The sequence below is a fragment of the Daucus carota genome, chromosome 8 (genome assembly GCF_001625215.2).
Source record: "Daucus carota subsp. sativus chromosome 8, DH1 v3.0, whole genome shotgun sequence".
NCBI classification, from domain to species: Eukaryota; Viridiplantae; Streptophyta; class Magnoliopsida; order Apiales; family Apiaceae; genus Daucus; species Daucus carota.
In genome coordinates, this window is record NC_030388.2 from 16,324,433 (window position 1) to 16,334,263 (window position 9,831).

Here is a 9,831-nt window from a genome sequence, read left to right on the forward strand (position 1 = left end):
GGTGTGGTTTGCTCGGTTTACACCTATTCAAATAATTAATTAAAATTTGTCAATAATCAATTATTTTCGGAAGAAATATAATACGAGAAAAGTGGAAATTAACTCACGAATACATGTTTTCATATCCGGCATACATTGAACTTTGCTACATTCTGGAAAATTTTAAAACACTAAATAAATAACAAGAACAGAATAGTGATTGGCTGCTGGCTTCCCTCCTGCTCCCTCCTGCTGCTACAAAAAAGAAATCAAATAAAGTCTTATTAATTCCGTCATTCTCTTAAGTAGTTAAAGACTTAAAGAAATAATGCAGCAGCTCTGGAAACACACTCTAGCCAGGCTAATGCAAATAAGTAGCAGAATAATGTTATAATGTATATATAATATAATATATATATAATAAATATATATATATATATATATTTTATATAATATATTAAATGCGGTGCGGTGCGGTTTTAACCGCGGTTTATAAAATCAAAACCACAACCCGAACCGCGCCTTGCGCTTTGACAAGATTTTAAACCGCAACCGCACCACGAACTTTAAAAACTGCGTTTTGCGGTGCAGTGCGGGCGGTTTACTAATTAGAATGACAAATTAGAAATATTCTAAATCATTAAAATTGATAAATTGTAGTAAATATTATAAGTCATTAAAACTACTCAAGTGAAGTGAAGATCAACGGCTATGTCAATGCTACCAACGGATAAAGTATATGATTCATCGTCTGTTATCCAAACCCATCAACGACTAGTAAATTATCGAATCTACCAACGACTAGTCAAAGAAGCTATCAACTACTTAAATGACATATCAACGGCTAATTTAAAGCTTATCGGTTGACAGCTATAATGCACTGAATTAGACATGTGTAACATGGGTTCATAAGATAAGTAATGCTTGTTTTGGAAGTTGAGCACATATTGGGCTTAGTACCATATTAAAAAAATCGAAACTTACAATTTTAGCTATACAACATTGGAGTATTCAAAAATGCAACCTACCATAACACAATTTTTTTAAGAATGAACGAGATAAAGCAATGAACGTGGAAGCTATTTTTACTAGTTGTAGAAAGTTAGTTTATTTGTTTCTAGTAAAGATTGTAAACTTGAGTTATATAGCCAAGTAATGCAATTTATTTTGAAGGTATCTGTTCAATTAAAGAAGAAGAGTATTACTTAGAACAGTTAAGAGCAAAACTTTAATTCTCATTTTATATGCATTTGTGTTTCTAACACAAAAAAGTTTCTAAAAAAATGTGTGTCGAGCAGTGCGAAAAAAATTGTAAAGAAGTGAGAGAGACAGAGGGAACACCTTTTTAAAAGTATTATAAAAAAATACTGTCACTTTGAAACTTATTTTCAACATTACTGCTTTTAAATTTTATTTTGAGAAATACGATTTGCAAGTTTTACAACCATATCTGCAATTTTGATTTATTTTTTGAAAAAGAGATTTATAAGTTGATTTCAGTTGTTTACATACAAAGGAGAAGAGGGAGGAGGAGAGATTCCTCTTGGCTTATTAATCTTGCTCGGTTGGCAAAACATTCTCAATCATTTCTAGAGCATCAACCAGCAGTTGTTCACCCTGCAAAAGTTTGTAATGGCATCACTACAAGAATCGCATTCCTCTGAATAAACTGGCGTTGATGCTCCAAATTGGGAAAAACAAACGGAATCAAACGCTCAATAATCTCGGCCTAATTATTTTACCTGTTATTGATCATTCTATCAGTAGCATGAATCTGAAAGTAACACTCCTGGTGCAATGCCAAAGTTTCAGATTTTCATCATTATAATTCTAACGTTTGATTCTCTCGCCCCATCGCCTCCTCTCATTACCAGAAACACCACTGTGAAATGTCCGCTTGATTTTAGCATCATCAGGTAATTTGCGGAAGGTTTTAGATCCTGAAAAGTTGCAGACGGATGCCTATTAAATATTAATGGATTGTCCAAGGCCTTCCCTGCAAATTTCCAGCCTCATTCAGGTTTTAATTCTCTGATCGAACAACATAAAGCAGAGATCAAGATTCGTTCCTTTTCTTGCATTACTTGGGTTGATATTTGATTTGATGTTATTTTCTTTAAGGGCGCATAATGCAACTTGTTATGCAACACATGCATTATGTAACTAAATATGATTTCAAAATATTAAAATTTTAAAGTTGCATTTGTGGTTGATTAGTTGCAAATCTGGTTGCAAAAGTTACAAACCGTATTTTGATTTTGGTTGATCAGTTGCAAATATGGTTGCAACAGTTGCAAATTGTATTTTTGAAAACATTTTTTAAAAGACAGTATTTTTGGAAATACTTTTTCTCTAGTAATATTTTTGAATTTTTTTTGCACCTAGGGTATTTTTTAGAAAAGCCCTACAATTTTTAGCATCTTTACAAAACTATTAACAATAAACAAATATTGTAATGCATCGATAGAGATAAAATTGAGGAGATCGTGTTTCTCACTTCGAATTGAATGAAAATTGAGTGTTATGACCCGAATTCATGATTTGTTGGTTATTTCGTGTCGGGTTTAATATTGTGGTTTCTAGTACGTAGAGTCAAAACTACCACATTTCTAGAATTTTTATACCCATTTAACGATCTCAAGTCAATCCACAACATAGCATGCGTCCGATTTTCCTTATGTACATCTACCTAATAAAATTCTTTTCCAAAAGTATTACATTTCAGTTCTCAAAGTAATGTCAAAGTTTCTAAGGCATCACTCGATTTAAATACATAATGTTTAATATCAAGCAAAATATTGTGAATGTCTAGACTAATGAATCCAATATTCTTTAGGCCTCCAACAATCTCACACAATATATTCAATATATTTGAAGGTCTAATAGCCAACTTTAATAATTTTAATAAATATTATACTTCATTGCCCCGCTATCCCAATAATTCTGCGAAGGTAGTATCAAGTGTTGTCTAATTAGCAAGTTCCTTGCAGTTGTCATCATATTTTAGATTAATTTATACCGTCTTTCTTGAAAATATAAATGATGATGGATGACATTTGAGGGTTTTGGCCTCTTCATCAAAAATTGGTGTAATAAGACAATCTAAAATATCACATCTGGTAAAAATGACTTTTGTATAACTGAAAATGCAATTTTATGTCACACTTTTAGAATCTAACTTTTTTACGTTGTTCATGTTATATAATTTGAAAGACTAATAAGGAATGAAAGAAAAATAAATTAGAACAGAGTATTACCTAAAAATAGTATTTTATATACATTTTCTAAATACAACATGCGTTTATATTCAACATATGTTCTTGGTTAATTCACATGCACATATCTTTTCAATTTTTAAAATATCTACTAGTTAGATTCAAACCCTCATGTCTAGAGCCGGCCATTCGGGCCGAACCGGTTGAACCGGCACGCCCCGAACCGTGTTTGGAACCGCCCAGAACCGTGTCAATGCGGGCTAGTTCGAAACCGGCATGACCCGTTGCTCCACACAGGGCGAATACGGGTTGGAATTTGGTGGAACCGAACCGAAACCGGTCCGGAACCGTTGGAACCGTGCGGAACCGGCTCGTTCGAACCGTGAAACCGCGTAACCGGCTCGCCCGACGGTCACCTGTGTTACTGTCATACTGTCATGCTGTGTAGCTGTACTATTATCTTGTTAATATTATTTTGTTTAAGTTTTTAAATTTTGTTAATTTTATTTTGTTTTAGTTTTTAAATTTAGTTGTTTTTTCCGTTTTAGTTTTTAGATTTAATTTCATTTTGTTTTAAATTTGATTTTGAATTAGAAATTAATTACCTTGCGTTTACAATTTATTAGTTTACAATTTTACTTAAAAAAATATTTACTAGTTTACAATTTATTAATTAGTTACATAATAATACTTAACAAAAATAATTTCCAAAAATCATATAAAACAACTTTATTATTGAATTTTTAAAATTTAAGAATTAATGAAATTTAAACCTATTACTATAAAACTAAATAAACTAAAAAAGAATGTGACAAAAAAATAAACTAAAAAAAAAACCCAAAACACACACACGCACCGTCACACACACAATGACACAGTCACACAAACACAACTGATACAAGTAGTCAAGTGCACAACAAGCAGATTGACATCACTCGCCGCACGCTGAACCGCCAAAGACCTGAACCGTGAACCGCGAACCCGTATTAACCGTGTAAACCGTAGAACCGACGAACCCGTGTAAACCGTATAACACGGTTACGATTTCCATTTTCTCCAGCCCGGCCCGGCACGGCACGGACCGCCAATCCTGGCGTGCCGGTTACGGTTTCACCGGCGACGGTTCAGAAACCGCCTGAACCGGCCCGAACCGCCCCGGCCCGCCCGAATGGCCGGCTCTACTCATGTCCTTGTACTGACTACCATGCATAAATAACAAATTCATTATTTTAATTTTAAATAAAACACAGTTGTCATAGTCGTTTTGGAGCGATAAGAAATGATCATTTTTCTAAAATGATGATATTTTAGATTACTTCCACTTTAATAGTGATAAGAGAGATGTTTTTTTTGTTAATTTATCATATATTTGAAATATAATACTAAGATCTAGATTTTTTATACATTTTATAGTTCTGTAAAAATATTCCGAAACGAGGTTTAAAATCATAATTTACTCAAAGTCATTGATATAAGTTAATATGTATTCAAATTCATAATTATGAAAGAATCTTTCTATTAGTGTTTTTCACGATAGAATTAAAATATTCCATTTGCTATTATAATTTAAATATATATTTAATAGACTTAATTGCAGTAAAATGGCCACGTTATAATATTTTGCACAAACATAACCCAGTTTTAAAAGTAACCACTCGCATGGCTCAGTATAAATTTTTTAACACCCGATTGCATTCTGTCACTCGTTACTAACGGACGTTAGACATTCTCAATTTTTCAATTAATGAGAGGGCTAAATCCGTAATTCAATGTCAAACCCCCTTCAGTGTTTTATCTCCTCACCAAATAACTCCCTCCAAAGAACTTCCCAAATTCTAAACCCATGATCAGGCGAATCCTAAACCTAAGTTACTCTGAAGCTGTAAATGAAGCAAAATGGGGTGGAAATTGAGGCCTGAAGAAGAAGCTGAGTTGTTCAAGCCTTACGAATGTCCACAATATACATGTAACTTTTGTTCTCCTCTTCTGCATGCATTTGGGCCATTTTAAGGAAATGGACTATGAGAAAACTATATGCATAACTGCTATTCTAAGGAAATGTACATGAAGGTAAAATTTCACATTTTACCCATTATTATTACTTTGCTAATCAAACTGATGCATATTATGTTTAATTTTCATACAATTGTATTCTTGTACATTGGAGCCAATTGTGGGGCCAGATTTCTCGCAAACAACAAGTGAACCAAGGCCCTTGCCTCCAAATGCCAAGACCCCTACAGGCAGGCCAAAGAAAAAAAAGAAACACAAGAAATGATATCCCCCGTGACCCTACAAAATTAACCAAAGTTGATACCATTGTGAATTGCAACTACTGCAAGGCAAGCGGTCATAATGCTAGAACTTGTCAAGTAAAGGTAACTCATTAAATAATTACTCTATTATCTTGTAATTTACTCCAGTCCACTTGTAATTAATTGCTTTATTATCTTGTTATTTTTTTTTTGTCAGGATCTACATACTCGTAGATGAGTTGTATCATAGATACAATAAGCCGCATCAGGGATTACTTTCATTCAATAAAGTTTATCATCTAACCGAAAGATACGCAAAGATATCTCCGGACGTTTAGATAATAAGACTTTAAAGTCTGATAAGAAAACCCGTAAAGTCTCTTTCCAAGCTCCTGAAAATCAAAGCAAGCAAAAAGAAACATAAGAATGATAAATTAAGTAAAAGAAAATGTGTGGGTAAACTAAACCCAATTACGACATAATTTCCGACAAAAATATAACAACTTATTCAAAAATAAAAATTTTAGAACTTATAAAATTATGAAACAATTATGAAAAGTTATTATGTCTAACCAAAGTAAGAACTTTGGTTAGACACACAATACTAAAGAACTCATAATAAAATACATAAACAAAAATTTAATTTTTTGTTAGGAAAAGAATTAATCCTTCTCTATTTATTAAAAAATTTAAATCCCAATTAACATAAGTTTATTATTTAATAATCCGATTAGTCAACAAAAGTTACCATTAGCATCACAAAGTATAAGAATTAATAAAATCTAATTATTAATCGAAGGACAAAATTATCCGCACAATATTCATCTAGGACAAAATCGTGTCAACCCATAATGGTCCAAAAATATATGCCACCAATTATGGCCGCCCAAAAAAAATGGTACAAACTCCTTGAACATAATCAAGACTTATAAAAGCCATCAGTTACGGCCCCCAATAAATTCCAATTAATAATTTATAAAACAACAAATTTATATGTCATTTAAGTCGAATAAATGTACATAAAACACTTACCAAACACACATCTATTCAAAAGCTTGAATACAATCAATTAAACCTTATATGTATATATGTAAATATAAAATCGCATTTAACAATATTTAATTCCTTCTCATATATAACCGAAGAATTTAATTCCTTCCTATCCGAAATTATTACACACTAACATATATACATGTATAATATATAAAATTATGCCATAGTAAAAACAATTGATATTCAAATCATAACAAATCAATAATCTATTCTACATGCAACTAAAAACAATTTTAACAACTGAAATTTATAATTTAAAAGATCAAACACACATTAAACACATCCACCAATCAAGAACTACCAAGAACACAAAGAACACATACAGAAACTTAAAACAACCCCGATTTTCGACTAAATTTGTGGCCGACCACAACAAATCTGGCACGATTAAAACAAGTTACAAAAATATGACCACTAAACTCAAACAAAATTCACAACATAATTCGAACAAATTTCAACGAAGTTACAAATGAATCCGGTCACCTAAAAAACCCGATACTACCTCTACAACAGAACAACAGAAGAGAAGATAAATAAAACATGCACTAACGTATATCTACTATCATAATAAAATACCGAAAGCAACAAAACGCAAGAAAAACACACAACAAACATCAAAAAAAGACATACCTTCTAAAGAGACGAAGATAATTTGATTACAAAAAAATAAAGGAATGATGTTACCGATTTTGAAGAAACTCATAAATCATCATCGGATCGGAATTCTGACGAGGAAGGAGATCGGAGGCTAAAGACAAAACTCGACAAAATTCTGGACGGAGATTTTTTGGGATTTTTGATTGAATCATTAATGATTGGTTATTTGGGATTGGGTATGTGTTTGATTGAAAATGGAGGGTGGCAGGGATGTATAAATGGTGGAAGGGAGGGCCGGAGCTATTATCTTGTTAATTAATTACTCCTTTTCCTTATAATTTTTTTTTGTAAGGTCTACATATTCGTAAATGAATTGTATCGAAATACAATAAACCGCATCCGGGATTTCTTTCTTTCAAGAAAGTTTATCATCTAACCGAAAGTCATGCAAGCATAACTCCGGACGTTTAGACAATAAAGTTTAAATGAATTAGAAAAGAATAACCCATAAGTCCCGTAATAGCTCGCTTTCAAATTATCCTGAAACAAAACAAATCAAAACAAAACATAAATCGATATACAAGAAAATCACGCATATATATAAACAAAAGATTATATATATCAAGAATAGATAGAAAATAAAATAATATAAAAATATTAATTAATTTCTAACCAAAGGATAATCCTTTGGTTAGACACATGAAAATTAAAAATTTAAGTGAGAAATAGAAACAAAGTTTAAAACGTAATTAAATATATTAAATATAATGATCTACAAAATGGTAAACAAAGCCACAAAAATGGCATCCATAACTGGAACGAAAAGCCATCAAAGGCACAATAAAGCCAGTAAAGGCACAATAAAGTCATCATTAATGACTCTCATAAATGATATTGAATATTCATAAAAAGTATTTATCCAATCACAATCTTAATTTAAAATGTAACTATTCAAATTAATGCTGATAGAGACAAATAATAAAATAGTCAACAAAACGGATCCCGTAATTAAAACCAATCCACTTTAAAAATAGAATTATTGCCTAAGAATCAAATTCATAATAATTACGGATTCAGCTGCCGGTACAACCACCGCTACACCACCGATCAAGAAGTTACATAGTTCTAACATATCGTGATTTATAAGAAATCGAAAACATAAATCACATCTAAATGATAAATCAAAAACTTAATTCACACAAACATTAGAAAACCAATTAAAAAAAATAAGATTTCAATTCTCAAATGAAGCTGGTTACACACAGAACATACACAATAACACAAGTTGTAGCATAAGAAAAACAAAGAATCGAGCACATGAATACCACCAAATTTATATAGACTTCTCGAACTTGTAATTAAATCCATAAATATACCGTGTAGCATACCCACCCCCACTCAAAATTCTAAACCCTAGCATGCACACCTATTATTTCGTAATCAAGGTCATAATTCATATGCACACTTGTTTATAAAATATATGATATGGTGTTTAGCTAAGACTACAGACTCTATAATCTTGCACATATATACGAAGTTGAACATGATGTACCTTTGTTTAAATTGAAGGAATTGAACGAGTCTGCACTTAGACTTACAGGGCAGGTGACAAAGCTCACCAGTGGCGACGATCTTGACGACGATTTTACAGTGGAGGATGCTCAAAAACAAAAGTGGTCATTATTGATAGATCTAATTAAACAAAAAGAAGCTCTCGCATAATTCAAGGACCTGTTAAGTGAAGGTAAGAGTATATATATTCAAAGCACTAATTTTCAACTAAATTAGCATTGGACACTTATTCATTCATGGATTTCAATGTGTGGAAACAACAACAACAAGAGGGGGAAATTCCTCTACAATGAATGAACAAAGGCAACAGGACCAACAAACTATACCAGAAATGGTGCAGCAACAGCAGATCGACAGACAAGTTCATAGCACACAAGCAAGCTCAACCTCTGGATTTGTAGTTCGGCCTAGGAAACAGACTCCAAAGAGGAAGAGATGCACATTGGATCTCTGTGCTCCAGCTTAGCCAACTGTTTTTGTGTTTTTTGTGTTGGCCTTGACAAGAACCCAGGTTATTAGATCTGAGGTGAATTTAGTTATGACGTTAGCTTTTGGTTGGGAATTTACGTGTGCAGTTTTCATTCTGCTAACTTTGCAATATGGTTGTTGGTAATGTAATAGCTGATATATATGACTTCAACCGTTGTTTTTGACTAGAATGATGCTATGTTGTGGCCAACATGTATTACGACATAAAGTTCTAAGATTGCAACTAATTTGTGTGATTTCATATATTGCTCTTTGGGAGATAAATTAGTTGTTTAAATTATTTATGCCTGTATTACCCATCTGATTTTGACGTCTGTTAGTGCTAACTAACAGAATACAATGAGGTGTTAAAAAATTCATACATGAGCCATGCGGGTGGTTACCTTTAAAACTGAGTTATTTTTGTGCAAAAAAATATAACTGAGACCATCTTACTACAATTAAGTTTATTTAATATTAATAATGAACAAATTTAATAGAATTCATTGAGTCTTATATTATTATTTTATGAAATCTATAATAGTATTTTTAAATCGGGTGAATAACAAAAATATAAAGTATAATCACATAAAAAGAATACCAGTAGCTACATTTGATAAAAGAAACATTTGATTTTCATATGATTAAACTACAATTAAGATAAATAAGAACATAATTCAATTTTTTCGAAA